Source organism: Ambystoma mexicanum, chromosome 8 (genome assembly GCF_040938575.1).
Source record: "Ambystoma mexicanum isolate Mex_15411 chromosome 8, UKY_AmexF1_1, whole genome shotgun sequence".
Taxonomy (NCBI): domain Eukaryota; kingdom Metazoa; phylum Chordata; class Amphibia; order Caudata; family Ambystomatidae; genus Ambystoma; species Ambystoma mexicanum.
The window spans coordinates 1,582,881,134-1,582,904,406 of record NC_090929.1 but is presented as its reverse complement, the minus strand read 5'-3'; positions in this window follow the sequence as shown (position 1 = coordinate 1,582,904,406).

The following is a 23,273-nucleotide window of genomic DNA, read 5'->3' as shown; positions in this document are numbered from 1 at the left end:
TGTATATGATGAGGTTGGGTGGGTTAGTAAGGTGAAGCGGGAGTAGGATAGTGAGAGGCGTGGTGTTCTGTTGGCAGCTTCAACTCGGTATACACCAGATGCTGAGCTTTGGTGTGGGTATTGGATCGGTGACAGGCCGCGTGTGCTGTTGGTCCGGCTTATGTTTTGTTGCAGTGTTGTGAAGTGCGTGCGGCTTGTTGTGCAAGAGATGGTTGTGTGAGTTTTTTGAGTGAGATAAGTATGCAGAGTTTGAGCTTATATTGGTTAGTGGGTTACCTGACTTTTGGCATGTTGGCATTTGCAGTTCTGTCCCAGTGTGGCACCAGTTGACACCCGCAACTCTATCTGGATGCGGCGCGGGCCAATGTTTAGAATTCTATCTGGGTGTGGGCAAGCCAGCATTCACAGTCCCATCCAGATGCGGCGCAAGCTAGCGTCTAGAAATCTGTCCAGGTGAGGGCATGCTATCATTCGGAACCCTATCCGGATGCTACGCAGGCTGGTGTTCACAATTCCAAGTGTGGCACACGCCAACATTCAAGTTATTTCAAGGCTGGAGAGATACGATCCCAGGGCTTGAGGCCAAGAAAGATAAACAACAAAGACAATATTAAAAACATAGAAATACAAAAATTCAACATACAAAATACAATTATGATTATTGTCAGTTCATGATGCATTCAGACCCCTATATCTGCAGGGACAGAGTTGTATGGTTGGGAGGAAATGTAGAGGAGGAAACAGAAATGTGAGAGAAACAAAAACTACAACACACTCATTCATTGTTAACAATGGAGCCCTCTGCTGCACCTGGAAGCTGCTTGAAGTAGAGCTGTGGGGTATGGCCCTTCAAAGCACTTCATACGGCAAACGCCTGGGAGCATCAGAGACGTATCAGAGCAAATCAGACGGAACCCGGCTTGCAAGGAACGGATGAACGCGCAGGCTCCCAGTGACTGTCAGAGAGCCAGCACAAGGAAAGTGTGTCCCGGGAGAGTAAGACTAAATCAAATCTAACCTGTAATGACTAACTTGTTAGAATTGCCCTGCCAGAACCTCCAAGGAAATTCTGTAATGTTTGGATAGGCCGAATTTCCAGTGGTTCTGAGTTAGCCTAAATAAGTTTACAGGGCGCACCAGAGAATATTGCCAATGAGAGTCAGCCCCTTCCAAGATATAGCTAGATGATATTAGGGTATTTAGACACACTTGGGAACACCACCTGTTTCACCTCACACACATGCAACAGACCATGGAAAATGCATATCTAACTACTGTGACCTCTTCCACCAAATTGATGGTGGTAAACAACAGTGTCTCCATCCCAAGTCCGGGTTGTTATGAATGGGACATCTCTATGACCCAGAAGAAGACGAGCGCTTCCATTGCTGTAATTTCATTATTTTATTTTTTTAAATGAGGGGGGTTGACACTGTATTCCTGGTGGGAGGACACATATCAAGCTGGAAGTTATATCCTTGAGACAATATTTGACAAATCAGGTTGGTGATTGTTGCAGTGTCCCTGAGACAGCGCTTAGAAATCAAGGAGCACGGTGGGCGTTATTTCTCTGAGACTGTGTGTTTTGGGAGAAAATAGCGCACTGGCTGCCATATCCCTGAGGTATTCATTTGAGTGGTAAGAAGCAGACTGCATGCTATATCCACAAGCCTTAACTGAATCATGGATAGACAGTGAGATATGAGCTTAAGACCCTTTAGGAATGTGCGTATTTAATGGTTGGGATCACACCAGAGTCATTCAGAATCCACATAATGGAACCAACTCAGGAAGATGTCAAAGTACTGTTTTATTAACAATTATCTAAAACAAGGAGGTTACAACGAACATCAACGGACGTATGCTCAGTCTCTCAATGATCTTCACACAGAATATAGATTTTATACCAAATACTGCATCAGAGTGGTGTCATACTATGTGGCAAATATTAAAAAAAACAACTATCAGGAGTCGGGATCGGTTGAGGGAGACATCTAGGTATACATTCTATAAGAGCTAGAAGCCCTGCCCGTTATCAGGTGGACAACTTATGCCTACCTCTAGAAAAGATGTAATTTCAGAAATATGAGATACACAGTTTCTCATTGGTCTTCGAACTATAATGTCCTTCGTTATAAGGACTACTATAATTGGTTGGCATGATTGTGCCATGTCTGGAACATTCGGTTCATTTAGCAGCATGTAAGCCCAGACCCAGGTGCAGGGAGACAGGATATGAGAAGACCTAACCACCCAATTAGCCTTGCATCTCTCATCATCCATGCCTTCTGCCATGAAATTGTCTTTGTACTTGGCTTTGCAAAGTATCCTTGGTTTTGAGGATGTATGTGACAGGAGACCACGATCTAGTCCATTTTGCAGCTTTTAAATGCTCCAAATGAACAAAAACTTGGCATATCATGTGTCTTTGACTGCACCTTGTTGTGAGAAGATTCATCCTCCGCACATTTGTTCTTCTTCATTGTAGATAGCTGACCTTGTCTTCTAGTATCTTGACTTCAGGCCTGGCAGCCTCACCACGCAGCTTCACAAGCATGCTATTCTTGCTGCAACAACGTTCTGGCTTACTAAATTTATGATACCAAAATCCAGTTTCTGTGCAATGGCAGTTTTTCCTGCATTATATTTTCTACTTATAGCTAGCTTCTATGATGACTTAGGGCCTCATTACACGGATGGCGGTAAGGATTTACCGGTACCGGTAAAATACCGGTACCGGTAAATCCTTACCGCCTTACTACGAGGTCCCTTTGCGGGTTGGGGGATTTAACGCCTGCTTTTTGCAGGCGTTAAAAACCAACCCACAAAGGGACCCAGGGAGCTAATTACGGTACCGCAATTCGCGGTACCGTAATTAGCGCCTTCCCTATTCCCATTGAGCCCTATGGGGCAAAAATTGGAATGGGGAAGGGCAATGGCGGATGGGGGAATTACCGCCCCGCCAACCTTGGAATGGGGCGGTAATTCCCCTTTCCGCCAAGGCGGTGCCGGTATTTTACCGGCATGAACCATAGCGCTAATAGCGCCATGGTTCTCCGCCATCCGTGTAATGAGGCCCTTAATCTACCTTGCGTTTCAGCATCTGTACATTCATTCAGCAATTTTTTTCAGCAGCAACTTGTGCACGTGTAATCTACTTTTACATTTAAGAGTTCACTCAATCCTTTACTTCATCATTAGTATTCTTAGGATTCATGCATTATCTTTAGCCAATGTCTTGAGACGCCAAGCACATCTTCTCATGACGTCAATGGCTCATCTTCTTTGCTCTTTTTCATATTCCTTCAGGGAGTTCCTCCCGCAGGATACGATTACTCTGTGGGTAAATATTCTATAGGGCTCTCTCAATGGGTAATTTTCCTCCAAATACTCACTGCGGTATTGGTACGGCGGCTGGTGTCAAACATAGCACAGTCTCCTACCTCCATTATATGGGAGGCAGGGGACTGGATCTCCGGCAGATGTGTACTGCCGCTGCTCTACATTCCCCCCTCTGGTCGAGTCCTCTACCACCTCTTCCAAGTTCTCAGTTTTCCTGCATTATTTCTTGAAGTTCTTCTCTGGTGTGCATATCTTGATCACCCCCATCAGGGTGCCTGCTGATTTGATGTGCTCATCCACGGTCCAAGACATGTAACTACATTGTCCATTCGGAGTGCAGTAGACCCATCATCCTATGTACTTCTTATGATCCTTCAGATATCAGTACTTTGTTCATTCAGGTGTCACAATGCTGGCCTATATTTAATCCCTGACAGAATCATCAGTTAACTCTTTTTAGCTTCCGACTCTTCTTTGGCATCAATATTCAGCTTCATTCCTACCACCTTCTTCGCTGTCTTCTTACATTTTGAAATTATTATCCTGATCACACAGAATCCAAACATTACCAGGACCAATACTGCACCAATAAACGTGTATAATGTTGCCATCCAATGAGTAATCCATGAGAACAGGAACGTGAGCCAGCTACCATCTTCAATACCATCTGTCTCATCCTGCATCTTTGTGTGTAGGTCTGTCAACATCGATATGGCCTCAGCCAGGGCCCCATTCTCAACATAGTGTGATGGTTGGAATGTGCAACCTGATGGCCCATTTTTGGTTCAAACACCTCCTTCCATATCTCTGATTATATCAAGGACATATATGCTCTGGAGGGTCATCAGTCTTATGGCCCTCAGTTCTTATTTTATGTCATTGATTACCTCTATAGTAGCATTGATGCTCTGTAAAATCTCCCACCTGGTGATTTGTATTCAGTTGGCATTTACTGCTGTTTGAAGTCCAGGCAAGAATATAGATGCCATTATCATGGCAGTCTAAATAAATACCTTATTTTCATCAAGAATTGGTTCACAAGCTTTTATTGACTTAGATGAGAAATAATTCTCTCTTTTTATTTGTCAGAGTTCAAGAGATCTTCTTTTTCCCATTTGGCCATCCACCTTTTGGAATTCATCAACATTCAGGTCGCTTTGAGGAATCACTAATGCTGGAACATGGACAAATAACAAAGAACACACTCTACCCAATTCCTGGGCAATTTCATATATGCTCTTGACCTACAGCCCCAATATTGATCCATCAGAACAGCTCTCTGTTTCCTCATTCATGGGACATCAATGGTAGTCTTGCATACTTTGTTGTGTCCGACGTAGTTCTTTCCATGGGCTCGGAAACACATTGTCAAATTAACCAATTGGACTACAGCAACTGGACCTGCTTCATCTTCCACCCATGTCAATAATTTAGAGTATTTTGCCCACAACCTCAGACAGTCATTGTTCACTTTTTGTATTCCCCATGCTCCTTCCTTCCTCAGGAAATGAACTGCACAGGACATCATTCCATCTTCCCATCCTTTACTCGTGCTCAGTCGTCCATAGATTAGCAGCTGAGATCATTCCCAGCATCTGGGCAGCCAAGCTTTTTCTGTCATATCAGAGCAGTTAATTCTCTTAATTTCTTCAACAATCACCTTGTCCTGTCCAGAAGCAGGATACATGAGTATCTTGGCTTTCCATCCAGGCTCCTTTTCCATTTGAGTATTCTTGATATAATCATCCTGGTACGGGAAGGACTGTCTATTTCTCCATCGCAAGGTTGCCCAGTTCCCTTGGAACAGTCCTCGAATAGCACATGCTGCAAGATGGCTGAGGCACTTTGCATCGGGTGCTGATACTTCTTTTGAATTGAAATTCTTTACTGTATTCATGGCATAGGGAATGAGGGAGCAGACATAGCAATTCTCATCAGATGCTCTTTCCTCCACCTTTCTCATGTGTTGATACCACATATTATTTACCAGGTGAGCTGAATTATCTAGATAGGTATTTATCCCCTGATTATCTTCCTCCGCATCCCTTTTGTGTTGTCTAACGTATCAAAAAGATCAAAGAAATTGTCATCATTTGTACTCATAGTAGGGAAAATCATAGGAGCACTTTCTTCAACACGACCATTGGGATAATAGAGGCTATGAAATGTAAGATACAGAAAGACAAAAAGAATGCACCTGCATATGTATATCACATATAAAAGTCTGGTAAAACATTTAGTGTGCCATCCCAGTACTTGTTGAACTCGTGCTCTTTCTAAAATCACGTTTTCTTCCTCACAAATCATTTTTTAATACAAGTATTCAATTGTTTGTTCTACAATTGTAATCACACAATTTGCTCAATTATAGCAATGAGGAGTCTTCTTATCACTGGGACATTTTTGTGATCCTTTAAAAAGGTATGAATGCAAACGTCTCTTCTAACAAGAGTGGGATAAGACTGAAGGATAAACACAAAGAGAACAACCACAAGCTGATGTCTAACACTGTTGACAGGTGACAGGTGTTTTCAGCAGCAACTTGTGCATGTGTAATCTATTTCTTTTACATTCATGAGCTCACTCGATCTTTTACTTCAACATTAATATTCTTAGAATTCATGCATTATCTTTAGCCAATGTCTTCAGACGACGAGCACATATTCTCATGACGTCACTGGCTCATCTTCTTTGTTCTTTTTCATATTCCTTCAGGGAGTTCCTCCCGCAGGATACTATTACAGCGTGGGTACATTTGATCGGGCTCTCTCAATGGGTATCTTCCCCCAAATACTTGCTGCAGTGTTGGTACGATGGCTGGTGTCAAACATGGCACTTTCTCATGTCTCCAATATATGGGAGGCAGGGCGTGGGATCGCCTGTGGATGTGTACAGCTGCTCCTCTACGGATCACTTTACCAGGTAGATAGAGTCCTGTTGATGCACTATAGCTTATGGCTTTCCTACACATTATTCAGCGACACATAGAAACCGCATCTGTTTCACCTAAAACAAGTGCAGCAACCATGGTGAATGCAGTCCTGACTGTGAAGGCAACCAAGTGCCAGATAGTGTAGGCAGCAATGATTTATTTGTTCTTCCAGGTTGGTGGTGTTACGAAATAACCTCTCCAGATGAAACCTCTGCTCTTATGATTGTTAAACAGAGGTTCATATTGGTTGCACAGAGTATCAGAATCGCTCCAGATACAATTTCTGCTGTCTAGGAACAGGCTATTCTTATGATTGTTGTACAGAGGTTCACATTGGTGACACAGAGTATCAGAACCTTTCCAGATAAAATCGCTGCTGTCTAGAAATGGGCTATTCTTAGGATTTTTGAACAGAGGCTCATATTGGCAGAATATCAGAACTTCTCCAGATAAAACCTCTGCTACCCAGGAACTGGCTATCCTTATGATTGTTGAACACAGGTTCACATTGTTGGTGTAGAGTATAAGAACCTCTCCAGATAAAACATCTGCTGTCAAGGAACTGACTATTCTTATTATTGTTGAATAGAGGTTCATATTGGTGGCACAGATTATCAGATCTTCTGCAGATAACGTCTCTGCTGTCCAGGAATGGGAAATTCATAGGATTGTTGAACAGAGGTTAACATTGGCAGAGTATCAGAACCTCACCTGATAAAATCTCTGCTGTCCAGGAACGGGCAATTTTTATGATTGTTGAACAGAGGTTCATATTGGCAGAGTGTCAAAACCTCTCCAGATACACTCTCTGCTGTCCAGGAATGGGCTATTCCTATGACTGTTGAACAGAGGTTCACATTGGCAGAGTATCAGAACCTCACCAGATACAATCTGTGCTGTCCAGGAACGGGTGATTTTTATGATTGTTGAACAGAGGTTCATATTGGTTGCATAGAGTATCAGAACCTCTCCAGATAAAATCTCTGCTATCCAGGAACAGGCTATTCTTATGATCGTTGAACAGAGGTTCATATTGGTTGCACAGAGTAACAGAATCTCTCCAGATAAAATCTCTGCTGTCCAGGAACGATCTATTCTTATGATTGTTGAACAGAGCTCATATTGGTTGCACAAAGTATCAGAACCTGTCCAGAAAACATTTCTACTGTCCAGGAACAGGCTAGTCTTATGATTGATATACAGAGGTTCACATTGGTGACATGGAGTATCAGAACCTTTCCAGATTAAATCGTTGCTGTCTAGGAATGGGCTATTCTTAGGATTTTTGAACAGAGGCTCATATTGGCAGAATATCAGAACTTCTCCAGATAAAACCGCTGCTACCCTGGAAAGGGCTATCCTTATGATTGTTGAACACAGGTTCACATTGTTGGTGTAGAGTATAAGAACCTCTCCAGATAAAACATCTGCTGTCCAGGAACAGACTTTTCTTATTATTGTTGAATAGAGGTTCACATTGGTGGCACAGATTATCAGAACTTCTGCAGATACTGTCTCTGCTGTCAAGGAACTGACTATTCTTATTATTGTTGAATAGAGGCTCATATTGGTGGCACAGATTATCAGATCTTCTGCAGATAACGTCTCTGCTGTCCAGGAATGGGCAATTTATATGATTGTTGAACAGAGGTTCACATTGGCAGAGTGTCAAAACCTCTCCAGATACACTCTCTGCTGTCCAGGAATGGGCTATTCCTATGACTGTTGAACAGAGGTTCACATTGGCAGAGTATCAAAACCTCACCAGATACAATCTGTGCTGTCCAGGAACGGGTGATTTTTATGATTGTTGAACAGAGGTTCATATTGGTTGCATAGAGTATCAGAACTGTAAGGATATTTGGCGTGTTACAGTACAGAGTACAGCAATACTGCACAAGTAGCAAACATTTTTTTGCAGCACCACCACCACAAGGGTGCGGTGCATTGCTATATGGGTTAGCAGATTAACAAGGAAAGGCAGACTATTCAGTCAAAAACGATTTTAACATATAAGATGCAAATCTATTTTTACAGTTAAAAGCACACGTGTTCATTTAAAAATGCACACTATTTTTCACCTGAAATGCCTATATTGCTAGAGACACATTTGAAAATTAACAGCTAACCTATTAACCATTAACCTGACTAATAAAACCTTATTTTAATATAACCCACTAATAAAATGTGTTCTCCACTGCAGAATTAGGCATACTCTGAAAACCATTTAAATGTGTGTGCAGATTTTTTCTCTTCTCTTCTCTGCCTGATTCTCCGTGTTTTTGTGCACAGTAACTGCAGGAAGGAGGAAGTCAGATTTGCAACAATTGCAAATGTATAAGCGAAGCTATTGTTGAAGAGTAGGAGGATGAGAGATGATGGATTTCATTGGGACACGTCATACAGAGGGCTGAGAGGAAAGTTTTAGTGGGCAGTATCAGGGAAAAAGACAGGCAGACATCTTTCTGCACTACTGGGGAGAAGACCTGGCTGTGGGGTCCTGACTGAATGCAGATTCCTGTGTCCTGCTGCAGTCGAGATTGGGGAGAGCTGAAAGAAAAACCTTTCCACTGGCTGAGGCATTCCTATCTGAAAAAGCTGAGAATTCCAGGCAATGACCCCGGCTTGAGAAGGCAAGCGTTCCTTTTTGCTGGAGTTAATCCAAGAGAGCTACATTCACAAAGAGAACAGCTGAAGAAAACTCAGATAAGGTAATTACATAAGCGTGGGAGCCGTGTGTGTGTACGGTAATATGCAGTCAGTGTAGGATTCCTGTGCGTGTCTTAATCAAATACCAATGTTGCAATTTGAATTCTGTTCTCCGCCACGCTCTTTGCAGTGTGTCATAGACAATGCTTTGACTGTACCATTTTATTTATTTCTGTAAAGAATGAGATCGTGTCTAAATGCAGCTTTTTATAATACAGAAAATATTTGAAAACAGACGGGTGTTTTATTTTCTATTTACCATTACAATGCCGATGATGTGGGGAGATTTTAAACAGTGCAATGGTCATTTTAAGACAGATGTGTGCATGTCAGAATCAGTATGAATAATTGTGAGTGACCGTAGCATAACTTGTTGGAGGTACATGAGCCAACGGGAAGAGAGACTCTCTGAACATAGCTCCCTACCGTATATAAGGTAGTGGAAATTACCACAAGACTACCACATATAGCTCTCTGTCGTAAATAAGTCAGTGAGTTCGCCCATGGTGGCACACCAACACTATCACTGGAAATGTGGTATTCCTAGAATGCAGGTCTGAGGTCTCTCTAGTGATCACACGAAAAATCTAAGCAAAGATAAGGGATTCTGGACATTGGGGCCACAAATAAAACAAGGGAATTATGCTCACCAAAATACCACCAACCACGTATACCAAATATGCAGGTCTGGGTGCTGAAATAATGCATGTCCATTGTATTATTGTTGCACATGGCCAAATCTGAATACAAAGAGTGATTATTGCTAAGTTATTTTTCGGCGGTAATAAAATACCGTCATGCCCCAAATCTCCACAACCTCTCCAGATAAAATCTCTGCTATCCAGGAACAGGCTATTCATATGATCGTTGAACAGAGGTTCATATTGGTTGCACAGAGTATCAGAACCTCTCCAGATAAAATCTCTGCTGTCCAGGAACGATCTATTCTTATGATTGTTGAACAGAGCTCATATTGGTTGCACAGAGTATCAGAACCTGTCCAGAAAACATTTCTACTGTCCAGGAACAGGCTATTCTTATGATTGTTATACAGAGGTTCACATTGGTGACATGGAGTATCAGAACCTTTCCAGATTAAATCGTTGCTGTCTAGGAATGGGCTATTCTTAGGATTTTTGAACAGAGGCTCATATTGGCAGAATATCAGAACTTCTCCAGATAAAACCGCTGCTACCCTGGAAAGGGCTATCCTTATGATTGTTGAACACAGGTTCACATTGTTGGTGTAGAGCATCAGAACCTCTCCAGATAAAATATCTGCTGTCCAGGAACAGACTTTTCTTGTTATTGTTGAATAGAGGATCACAATGGTGGCACAGATTATCAGAACCTCTCCAGATAAAATCTCTGCTGTCCAGGAATAGACTATTCTTATTATTGTTGAATAGAGCTTCACATTGGTGACACAGGTTATCAGAACTTCTGCAGATAACGTCTCTGCTGTCTAGGAATGGGCTATTCTTAGGATTGTTGAACAAAGGTTAACATTGCCAGAGTATCGGAACCTCACCAGATGACATTTCTGCTGTCCAAGAAGGGGAAATGATTATGATTGTTGAACAGAGGTTCACATTGGTGGCACAGATTATCAGAACCTCTCCAGATCAAATCTCTGCTGTGTCATGACCCTTGCCCCAGGCCCTCACTGGCAAGTCAGCCTTCCAATTAGGGTCAGGTGAAAGGCCTTAAAACCTCATCCAAGACTCTCTTGGAGTCAGTCCTGGTGCCTTTGGCGCCAGGCTCATAACCCTCATGAACACCAACATTAGAATGAGATTATTTACTTGGGACTATTTAACTTGGGGGGGTTCAGCCAACATGGAGACACACACATAGCTCAGTTACAAGGAACTGAGCAATGCGGTCTAGTCTTTTGGGTGTGGCAGGCCTGGGACAACTTTACCTGGACTACTTTGGGTGTGGCAGGCCTGGAACTATTTTACCTGAACTACTTTACCTGATACTATTTAAACCACACCCATACAGCAGAACATGCTTTGCGTTTATTCTGCTGTGGGCGTTACTCACCGTGTCCAGTTCTTTGATGCCAGTTTACCTGAAACCAAGGACCTGCAGAGAGAGAGAAAGAACATTATGAAACTTACCCGGAACAGTATCCTGTCTTCAATCCATCGCTGACTTCAGTTCCACTCACCTGAAGGTACGAACTCCATCATCCGGCACTGCATGCATCCTGGAATACCATAACCTGGAAAGAGGAGAAAGAAAGAAAGACAGCATTAGTAAGCGTTTACAATAGAACAGTGTGGTCCAAAGGCCAATGTGAACAACCAGCGCTAATACTCAATATTAGGAATATGAAAAAGGCAGCGTTCAACTTGAAAATTTGAGGGTGCCAAGACCAAGAACCCTCAGTGAGAGATAAGTTAAGTGTAATCAGTGAACTGCGCCAATTAACAATAATACAATAACAATTGAGTTATATTTTTAATTCCATTCCACAGCCTGACACGTGTTTCGAGCAAAGCTCTTTTTCAAAGGCTGTACATAGTTTCAAATATAAAATCAATAGCATGTTCATTATTGTATACACATCATATCAATTGGGCAAACACCAAGGGGTTAAGAAGGGAAAATGGCCAAAAATAAATGTGTAATACATGACAACAAAGTTAACATCATGACAATATTGCACAACCACTATGGTTAAATAGCATTAAATGATAGTGAAAACATTTTTCAAATTCATACAGTCAATTACCGTTTGATAAAAGGCATCCATCCGGTTCCAAAACCAATAAAAGGGATGGCAAAACAACATGGTAAGAGAATAAGTGCATGCGGTGATCAAACAACCATAGATGAATTAATATGCCGAATCAACTAAAATAGTCAAGACTATCTAGATATAATTACCAATGAACCTTGTCCAAGAAGAATCTGTACAACAAAAATTCACAAAGATTATCGATTGCCATAGCTATTACATCCATAGCCCAACCAAAATTACACGACATTTAGTATAAAAAGTAAAAAGGAATTACCTTAATATTACTTGCAATTGCAATAAAAATTAGAGGAAATCTGCAGTGATCAACGTACGAAAGGGAAATGTTGCCCGTAAGGATGCAATAATCAACCAATCCATGTCAGTAGATGATTGAACAGTTAAAAAGAAAGAAAAAAGGGGAAACAAGCACGGAATTAGGTGAAAGCATGTGATTGAGACACAGGGACCGTATCAAAAGGACATGCAGACCGCTTACCAGCCTTCCGGCAACAACAGTATCCAAGCGAGAGCACGCGCACGTAGTGCTGCTTGTGTAGTTAAGGAGGAAAACTAGATCGCGTAGGCATCAACGTGACAGAACTTCCAGCGGTGGCCATATTAGGTGAGGGAGAGGACCGGCTACAGTCAAGTGACATGATCCTGAGCCGTAATTAAACACTAGGATCCACCAATTAATTGTGAGATTGAAGCGGATATGTTAGTGCTTTTACATGCTTAATTTAGGTGTCAATGCGAAATAAAGTTAAAATTAGCGTACTGAAAGTAGTGAATCCTGGTTATGTAATCAACACACACCCATTGGTGCTGCTAAGCCTGAATTACCACTTGAGACTACAATTTAATTGAAAAAATGATCTGAATCATCTGGCGCAATTATATATATTGTTGTTGTGATAAGAAGGATAAGTCTTAGCGCTCTGAAAAGATATGTCATCCTAGGTTGTGTAATCAACTGCACACACCCATTAATTCATCACAGGGCATAATCACAGTCAGGTTAGCTCCCATTACGATCAGAAAATAAAAATAAAAATAGATAGCATAAAGAGCACGGTAGTCGAGTGTAGCTACCTAAATGTCAATGGCACAAGCAACCAAACTTACTAATTACACTCAATAACAAAGTCTGATGGGAAATTTACATAAGATCCAGTTATCCATAAGGCAACACATGAGTCAGCAACCATATGCAACCTATGTAAATTAGAATCAATATAATTAAAGCTGATTAGAACCATACATTAATAAAAAAGTATCTGAAATAAGAGGTAAATCATAAGAAAACATGAAATTCATGATCGGAATTAAGTCCACAATTAACCAATCTATGTTTACAAATAAGTCTTGCTTCCAATTGTCTGAGTCTAAGTTCCATATTGCCACCTCTTTTTAAAGGACGTATTTGAGACAACCCAATACATTTTAAGTCCTTGAAGTCATCCAACTGGTGTAGAGTCTGCCAATGTAATGCCAATGGATATTTGGCATTCTGTTTGTTCAAAGAGGCCAAATGCTCACGGATCCGGATTTTGAGTGGCCTGATGGTGCTCCCAACATAGAATAAGCCACAAACACATATGATACAGTACACTACAAACTTTGTGTTGCAATTAATAAATGAGTTGATTACATGCTTGCCTGTTGTGCCAAAATCAAGAGCCTCGGATTCAAATGTGTGTGAACACATGTTGCAACTCCCACATTTATGAAACCCATTCAAGCGCCCTTGATCTAACCATGTTTTAGCAGTGAGTGCTGGTGCCATAAAGGACGGACATAAGAGATTTTTAAGAGTAGGAGCTCTACTAAATACTATTGATGGGTTGGGTTCCAATAGTTTGGTAAGATCCTTGTCAAGGTGGAGCCAATGACGTTTTAGTATAGCATACACCTCATTACTATCACTGTTGTATCGAGTAATCAGTCTGATTTTATTAAAAGGCGTGTTAGCTAAATTTGTTCTAGTTTTAGGTTTGAGTAAATCAGTCCTCTTCATACTAGACACTTCACGTTCAACCTTAGCGAGAAGATTTGGTTGGTACCCACGTTGTACAAATTGGTCATGTATAAACAGTTTTTCCGCATCAAAGTCAGCATTAAGGGAACAATTCCGTTTAGCTCTGATGTATTCACCTTTGGGAATAATGTTGATAATAGAACGTTTGTGAGAACTAGATGAGTGTAAAACTGCATTAACCGAGGTAGGTTTACGAAAAGTTTTAGTGATAAAACCCATAGGGGACATCGAGATCTTCAAGTCAAGAAAATCCACAGAATCATTGGAATAATGATGTACAAATTGCAAATCCCAATTGTTAGCATTTAGAAAATTTACAAACTCACTTAGTTCCGCCACATTGCCAGTCCAAATCATAAAAAATCATCAATGTACCTTTTCCAAAGATATATCAAGTGAGAAAAAACTTTGTTCTGAAACACATATTGTTCTTCAAATTGGTGCATAAATATATTCGCCACAGAAGGAGCAAAGCTAGCTCCCATTGCAATCCCAATCAATTGTTGGTAATAAGTATCATTGAAAAGAAAAACATTATTTTGCAAAGCACAAAGGAGAAATTATTTGATCATTTCAATATGAAGATGGTATGATGTTGATTTGTGTCAGAAAATATAAGTAATGCTGGCAATTGCTTCATGATGATCAATAGAAGTATATGGTGATTTAACATCAAGTGTGACCACGTTTCCTCCCGAATGAAGAAAGCCACACAATTCTTACCTGGGTAGCCATCTTCTGGTCAGTATCATTGCTGGAACATTACGGCGCTCGGCGAGGAACATCGCAACCTACAAGGAGAGAAAAGACACAGGTTAGCAATCTAAAAGGCGAAACAGCGCCACGCATCGTGCATTACTCACCGGACAACATCGCGCACAACACGCTTTCGCCTACCGGCCCATGCTCATCTTGGAACTGCATGACAACGCCAAAATACCTTTCCATACCTAAAAGGAAAGAAGCAAGACATTATTATTCGAACTAAGAGGAACATAAGAACTGCATATAAAGACTGTAAAGCAGCAAACCTACGGAGACGCAGCAGGCCTGGATTCCCACAGGTGGGGGGCTTGCACCAGTGAAGTAACGTGGTCGCTGCTCGCCCCCCACATCTACGCGCCCCTGCCATGAGGAGCAGGATGGACAATCCACCTTTCACAATATTAAGGTGAAGAGAGGGCCAAAGGGGGAGGAAGGAGTTGAGTCCAAGGGAGGTGGGAAAACATAAAGACAATCTGGTATTGAATCCAGCTCTCCAATATTGCAGACCCATCTTTAACCAGAGGCCATACCAAAGGACCAGGAGAGGGTTCGAGAGTGCAAATCATCCAACAGGGCTGGGTGGCATTCCCGTGGATACCAGCTGAGCGTAACAGCTGTCCGGGAATGGGCTATTCTTATGATTGTTGAACAGAGGTTCACATTGGCAGAATATCAGAACCTCTCCAGATAAAATCTATGCTGTCCAGGAACGGGCTATTCTTATGATTGTTGAACATAGGTTCACATTGGTGGCACAGATTATTAAAAACTCTCCAGATAAAGTCTCTGCTGTCCAGGAACAGGCTATTCTTATGATTGTTGAACAGAGGTTAACATTGGCAGAGTATCAGAACCTCACCAGATAAAATCTCGGCTGTCCAGGAACGGGCTATTCTTATGATTATTGAACAGAGGTTCACATTGGCAGAGTATCAGAACCTCTCCAGATACAATCTCTGCTGTCCAAGAATGGCCTATTCATATGACTGTTGAATAGAGGTTCACATTAGCAGAGCGTCAGAACCTCGCCAGATAAAATATATTCTGTCCAGGAACGGGGTATTTTTGTGATTGATGAACAGAGGTTCACATTGGCAGAATATCAGAACCTCTCCAGATAAAATATCTGCTGTCCAGGAACAGGATATTCTTATTATTGTTCAATAGAGGTCCCCATTGGTGGCACAGATTATCAGAAACTCTCCAGATAAATTCTCTACTGTGCAGGAACGGGGTATTCTTATAATTGTTGAATAGAGGTTCACATTGGCAGAGTATCAGAACCTCTCCAGATACAATTGCTGCTGTCCAAGAATGGCCTATTCGTATGACTGTTGAATAGAGGTTCAGATTAGCAGAGTGTCAGAACCTCGCCAGATAAACTAACTACTGTCCAGGAACTGGGTATTCTTATGATTGTTGAACAGAAGTTCACATTGGCAGAGTATCAGAACCTCTCCAGATACAATTGCTGCTGTCCAAGAATGGCCTATTCGTATGACTGTTGAATAGAGGTTCAGATTAGCAGAGTGTCAGAACCTCGCCAAATAAAATATCTTCTGTCCAGGAACAGGGTATTTTTATGATTATTGAACAGAGGTGCAGATCAGTGGCACAGAGTATCAAGGGAAGGAAAATAAATGGGTAAACCAGAATAGATGTGCCATTGTTTCTTATTAAAGCAGGCAAAATATTCTCTCCATAGAGAGGAAGAGCAGCATGGTTGAACTATGCCGTGGAAAAAAGATTAAACAATAAAGCAATATTGGAGTGGGACTGAAGGCATGGAGGCATGTGCTGAGAAGAAGCAGCAGGCAGTCTGGGGAATGCTGACATGTATGTAGTATAAGCAGCATGGCAGAAGGAAACTCACAGCAGAAACTAGACCACTATTGAGAGAGGACATTTGTTGTTTTCCTGTCTGCCCACAAAGCTCATTACGAGTATCGTGGTACGGGAACAAATTTGTGGTAATGGAATAACTGCCACTTTTCCCGCTCTGCCATTCTACGATTATGGCCCTGGAGTGGGGGATTTACTTCCGGCATCATGCTGGAGGTAAATCCTTTGACACTTCGCTGAAAATCGCAAAAAGACTAATTCTTCCAAAAATGCCCCATAGAGGCAGATGGACTCTCACAAAATGGGGATTAACTCCATCACTGCCACTGGTAATCCGACGGTTATTCCGCTGGACCAAATGGCGGTAACGGTAATTCCATTGGGTGCTCAACTCGTAATGAGCCTGCATGTTTGCATTCCCTTTCCATTGTTCAATATCAAAGACAGACCTCATGGTGGTTAATGACTATGCAGGGTAAAATACTAAGGGCCTAATTCATGGAACTATTAGTGCGGTTCAAAGTGACTTTGTACTGTTGCAAAGTTGCTTTGCACTGCCAACAAACACCCTGATTTACAGAGCAGTGCAAAGTGTATTTTTGCAGTGCATTGTCAGTGCAAAATCACTACTTTTTACACTGCAAAAATACACTTTGACTGCTCTGTGAATCAGGGTGTTTGTTGGCAGTCACTTTGCAGAGTGCATTCACCCCGCAAAGTCCATGCGCCAAAAAGGACTCTGCTGCAATACGCGAAAAGTTTCCAATGCGCGCCCCTTTTATTCATGGAATCCAAATCTCAAATCAAGCTGATCAGCAAATAAATCTGAGCTTTGCGAGGAATGCCCACAACATGCCCCCCTCCAACCAAAACCATAGCTGTAGACCAACCATTCAGCAAACCTGTGCGTCCACCTCTGACCCAACATCCAGCACCCCAGCGTCACTGTGCAAGGTCCCCCGTAAGTAATGGCTACACCCCTGCCAATCCGCAGGAGGTTCCACGTAAGAAATTACTGCACCCATATGATTCTGCGAGAGGTCAACCGTAAGTAATGACTGCACCCATGCCAAACTGTGTGAGGACCCACTTAAGTAACGACTGCCTCCCTGCCGTTCTGCAAACTTCCACCCTGCTCCCAAATCACCAAAACTGCTGCTATATACTTCTACTGCACAACACCCACCTCAACCCTAGAGACCACCCACCAACCACTCACCTCTGACACCACCTCCATGCAGTCCCTTAGGTCCTGGAGCCACCAACCAGCCCCTCTCACCTGCAACACCACCCCAGGCAGCCCCTTACGTCCCGATGCCACCCACCAGCCAATTATATGTTTGACACCACCCCCAGGCAGCTCCTCGTGTTTTGACACACCCACCAGCCTCCCTCAACTCTGAAACCACCACATTGCAGTCCCTTAGGTCCAGGCACCACCCACCAGTCCCCCCACCTCAGACACCATGCCCTCTGCTGCCCTACGCGAAAAGTTTCCAATGCGCTCCCCTTTTATTCATGGAATCCAAATCTCAAATCAGCCTGATCAGTAAACAAATCCGAGCTGTGCGAGGAATGCCCACAACATGCCCCCCTCCAACCAAATCCATAGCTGTAGAGCAACCATTCAGAAAACCTCTGCGTCCACCTCTGACCCAACATCCAGCACCCCGGCGTCACTGTGCAAGGTCCCCGTAAGTAACGGCTACACCCCTGGCAATCCACTGGAGGTTCCACGTAAGAAATGACTGCACCCCTATGATTCTGCGCAAGGTCAACAGTAAGTAATGACTGCACCCATGCCAAACTGTGTGAGGACACACGTAAGTAAAGACTGCATCCATGCCCTTCTGCGAGAGGTCACCCGTAAGTAACGGCTGAACCCATGCCAATCTGCATGAGGACCCATGTAAGTAACGGCTGCACCCCTGATATTCTGAAAACTCTCCACCCTACTCCCAATTCACCCAAACTATTGCTATATACTTCTACTGCGCAACAGCCACCTCAACCCTAGAGACCACCCACCAGCCACTCACCTCTGACACCACCTCCTTAAAGTCCCTTAGGTCCTGATGCCACCAACTAGCCCCCCCTAACCTCCGACACCACCCCAGGCAGCCCCTTAGGTCCCGATGACACCCACCAGCCCACTATACGTTTGACACCAACCACAGGCAGCTCCTCATGTTCTGACACACCCACCAGCCCCCCTCAACTCTGAAACCACCCCATTGCAGCCCCTGAGGTCCTGGCACCACCCAGCAGTCCCCTCACCTCTGACACCATGCCCAGCAGACCCTCAGGTCCTGATGCCACCCACCAGCCCCCCTCGCTTCTGACATCACCCCCAGGCAGCCCCTCAAGTCCTGACACCATCCACCAGCCCCCCTCATCTCCAACATTATCTCCAGGAAGACCCTGAGGACCTGATGCTAGCCACCAGCTCCCGCCCCCTCATCTCTGATACCACCCCCAGGAACCCTCTCAGGTCCTAAAACCATCCACAAGCCCCTCTCACCTCCAACACCATCCCCCAGGTAGTGCTTCAGTACCTGATGCCACCCACAAGCCCCGCTCACCTCCAACACCACCCACAGGCAGTACCTCAGGTCCTGACATGTCCTGCCAGCCCCCCTCACCTTTGAAACCACCCCAGGCAGACCTTCAGGTCCTGATGCCACCAACCAGCACCCTCACCTCCGACACCACCCCAGGCAGCCTCTTAGGCCCTGATGCCACCCACCAGCCCACTATACGTTTGACGCCACCCACAGGCAGCTCCTCATGTTCTGACACACCCACCAGCCCCCCCTCAACTCTGAAACCCCCCCAGGCAGCCCCTCAGGTCCTGGCACCACCCACCAGTCCCCTCACCTCTGACACCATGCCCAGGCAGACCCTCAGGTCACGATGTCGCCCACCAGCACCTCTCACTTCTGACACAACCCCCAGGCATCCCCTCAAGTCCTGACACCACCCACCAGCACCCTCATCTCCAACACCAACTCCAGGAAGACACTGAGGTCCTGATGGTACCCACCACTCCCCCCCTCATCTCTGATACCACCTCCAAGCACCCTCTCAGGTCCTGACACCACCCACAAGCCGCTAACACCTCTAACACCACCCTCCAGTCAGTGCCTCAGGTCCTGATGCCACCCACAAGCCCCTCTCACCTCCAACACCACCCCCAGGCAGTACCTCAGGTCCTGACATGACCTGCCAGCCCCCCTCACCTCTGACACCACCCCCAGGAAGACCGTGAGGTCCTGATGCCATCCACCAGCCCCCCTTTACCTCTGGTACCACCATAGCCTGGCCCTGCCACATGCCAACCCTACCAGTCCAATGTTCACCAACAACTTACCTCAACTCCATGACCTGCCACCAACTTGAAGCACACCAACCACATATCCACCGCTGGACTGAACAACTGGGGACACTGATGCAGAATCCATGTCCGTAGCTCATCACAAGACTTCCTGGTACATCACTACAAGTTGCACAGCAACAGGACAGCAGAATGTAGCACAAGCTAAACTGTGAACGCCCCATGTACATAAGACAGGGTAAAGCAAAATAATTCAATGGGATGTATCATTGTGCACATGTGCCTTTGCAATGGCTTTAAAGTCCTGTGAGTGAATAACCTAGAAGGACACAAGTTCAAAACATCGCTGATAGGACATAGTCACATGTAATGTTTGTGCATTGTAGAATGTAAACATAAATGAATGAAGGGAGTCAGGTAGGAAAGCATAGCAGTCAAACCCCCTACAACTAACACAAGTTGAACAGGCATGTGTTTGGGTGATGAGAATGATGTCTGAGAGTGCCTGAGCCAAGGAGATGGATGATTTATACAGCTAGACTTTAAAAACTCACATGTGACCAGGAAGAATGTGAGTGTTAGATGTGCAGCATAACATGAGAGCATCCACTGGGTGGTAGCTGATGTGTGTAGGTGGGTAGCCATGCATTGGGAGGGACACACCTACGGAATAACTACTGCACAAGTGATGAGGGTATCCCACACATCCACAGTGAGGCCGTAACCCATGTTAAAGTCACAGAACAAATGCATACCAAAACCAAAGTAAACCAAATGCAGCGCATGAACAAAGAGACGCCAGCAACTGTGTGATGAAGAGACCGAAATCTGTATTATGAATAAAGTACACTATAAAAAAATACTACATGGAAGGGAGAAATGCCCAAGGGCAAAAATTAACAAAGAAAATCCACACAAATAACTTTATACACAGGCAGCAGGCTCAATAGTCTCTCATAACGCTCCTAGGCAGACTCACATTGCTTGTCCTCCACTTGGAGGCAGGCCACCATTTTCTCCTGGATGGTTTGCAGGCCCGCCAACAACCTCCTATCCTCCTCCTCCACATCCCTGAAAGCCTCCTCCAGGATGGAAGCCCACCTCAGAGTCCTTCTCCCCACCACCTCTGCCCTGGTCCTAGTCACCCTTGCCATTCTAGCCCGGTCCCTCTTCGCCATCAGCTGCCTTCGGAAAATCCATTCTGATGCACACCATTTGTCAGAGTCTCCTCCATGCTGACTGACAGCTGACTGAACTGTCCTGCCTGTCTTGGATCCTTGATGTTGTAAGGCCCTGTGAGGATTGCCTTTGGGCACTCCTTATCTGCTGCTGCCTGGCTGAGCGTACGCTGCGCAGGTACCACCACCAACTGTATGTTAGACTTTGGGGGGTACAGTGCCAGAAATGTCCTGAGGTGGTAGCTGTCCAGCTGATGGCTGTTCCTTTGTTGGTGCCTGGGTAGGCACAGTGACCACCCCTTCTGTAGTAGTTGGGACTTCCACTGGATGCAGGGATGTGCTGGCCATCAGACTGGGTGGTGTTTGTTGCATTGGCATAGAGGGGGCCTTGATGTCACCTTGCAAGGGAGGCTCCCCGGAGGACGACTGGGGCACAGAGGAGTCAGTGGAGGAGGGGGCAAGTGAATGTGCCAGTGCTCAGAGACCACTTGAGAGAAGAGCACATGCCAGCTGGCCCAGGTAGAGGCACATTGAATCGTGATGCTGTTCCAGCTCCTCACGAGTGGCTGTCACAGCATCACAAATTGTGGCCGTCCACCTTGCCAGACCAGCCAGCACGGCACGTGCCAACTCAGGGCTGGTCACCTTGGACACAAGGGTGGGCTCAGTTTCGGTGGAGGCATTCACGATGGTGGGCCGGGCTTCAATAGATGGACCAGGGACAGGAGGTTGTGCAGACACTGTTAAGTGGAAGGAATCCACGCACTCATGGAAGCATTATGTTCTTTTATTAAGATTATAACTATAAATCAGATCCCCAGCAATGCCAGCACAGCACTACCAAAGAGAGCTAACAACAGCTAACAACGACAGAATTCCAATAAAAAATAAACAAGTACATCATCACTGTGCATCACATTTAGAACAGTAACAATAGCTGGTGACCTAATAACATTCCAGCCACCAGAAATGTTATACATAGACCCATGCACAGCTCATTAACATGTGGCTTGCAAGCCACATCAAAACAGATACCACCACGGTGCACTGTACATAATTGGAGCACTGCACATCCTCACGTCCATAGCCTAGGTGCACAGCCTGAACACCCTCCTGGATGTCCCCACCAGTCCCAGTCTGCTGGCCTTCACTTGCCTCCTCCTCCACCTCCCTGGATGACTCCAGAGAGCCTTCCTCCCTTGATGGCTCCTCTGGTACCGCTCTGGCCCACAGCCACTGAGTCCCCCACCACAACAACCTCCTGGGACATACCCTCAGCAGCTCTGCCCAATGTTAAGTGCGCTCACCCAGCCGACTATAGCTCAGATGAGATGGTCCTCAGTGGTGGCTGGCCGGGATATGCACTTTGTTCTGGTGGGCCGGTCACTGCATTTCTACTCCACAGTGATGCCTCCACCCTCTTCACGTGCTTCAGCAACTGTGGAAAATGGGACAAAAGACATTGACATCAGTTATCACCGTAAATGCATGAGTGGCATACACAACATCAACATCACCAATCATGCAGCATGTAGGAACCAGGAATTGACACACACACACATGTACGTGCCCATGCAAACTGCAGGTCAGCAGTGGCATTATTCTATTGTGGAGGATGAATTACAGCCATGACACATGCACATGTCAACGCAACACATTATTGTGTGGCCCCCGACACATCACATAAAAACAAGCAATGCCAACATACTAATGGCCAACCAACACAAGGATGAAATGCAGCCAGCAGCATGGGAATTGCACTAAGGCAACTGCCCACACAAACACAGTCACCAGCATGCATATGTGACAGCATGACCTGCAAGCAAGCAACAAGTACTGCCACACATATCTGCAAATCAATTGCTCAAGTGGTATGCCATACACATATTGCATGTACACATTTGACACAAATGCAGTGGGATGAGACATCACATCCCTGTCCTGGAGATGTCAATGCAACAACGTTGCATTAACAGACATCCATGCACATGTGTTACTGTCAGCACATTCAAATGCATGGATGCACATGCAGCTGTTCCACACATGGAGGTGTCCATCATGCATGTTCCTCAATTGCCCACAACATAGCATGCCCGCATCTGTGCTGTCACTGCACTTGGTCGTTGATCTCACACCCCATGTGCCCGTGTTGAACAAACTGCCAATACCCATGCATATGAGAGTATACAATATCTGATGCCACATACATCTAGCATTGGAATTAGGCAGCAAGCTGCTGCGTCTCACATCACACACAAGCTGCAAACAGAACATGGCATCTGCACACATGCATGCCACACATACACTGTAGAGCATCGCTTCACATGGGTATTCATCAGCAGCTTCAAGACGACTTCTCCAGGCACAGATCTGGGCATGAA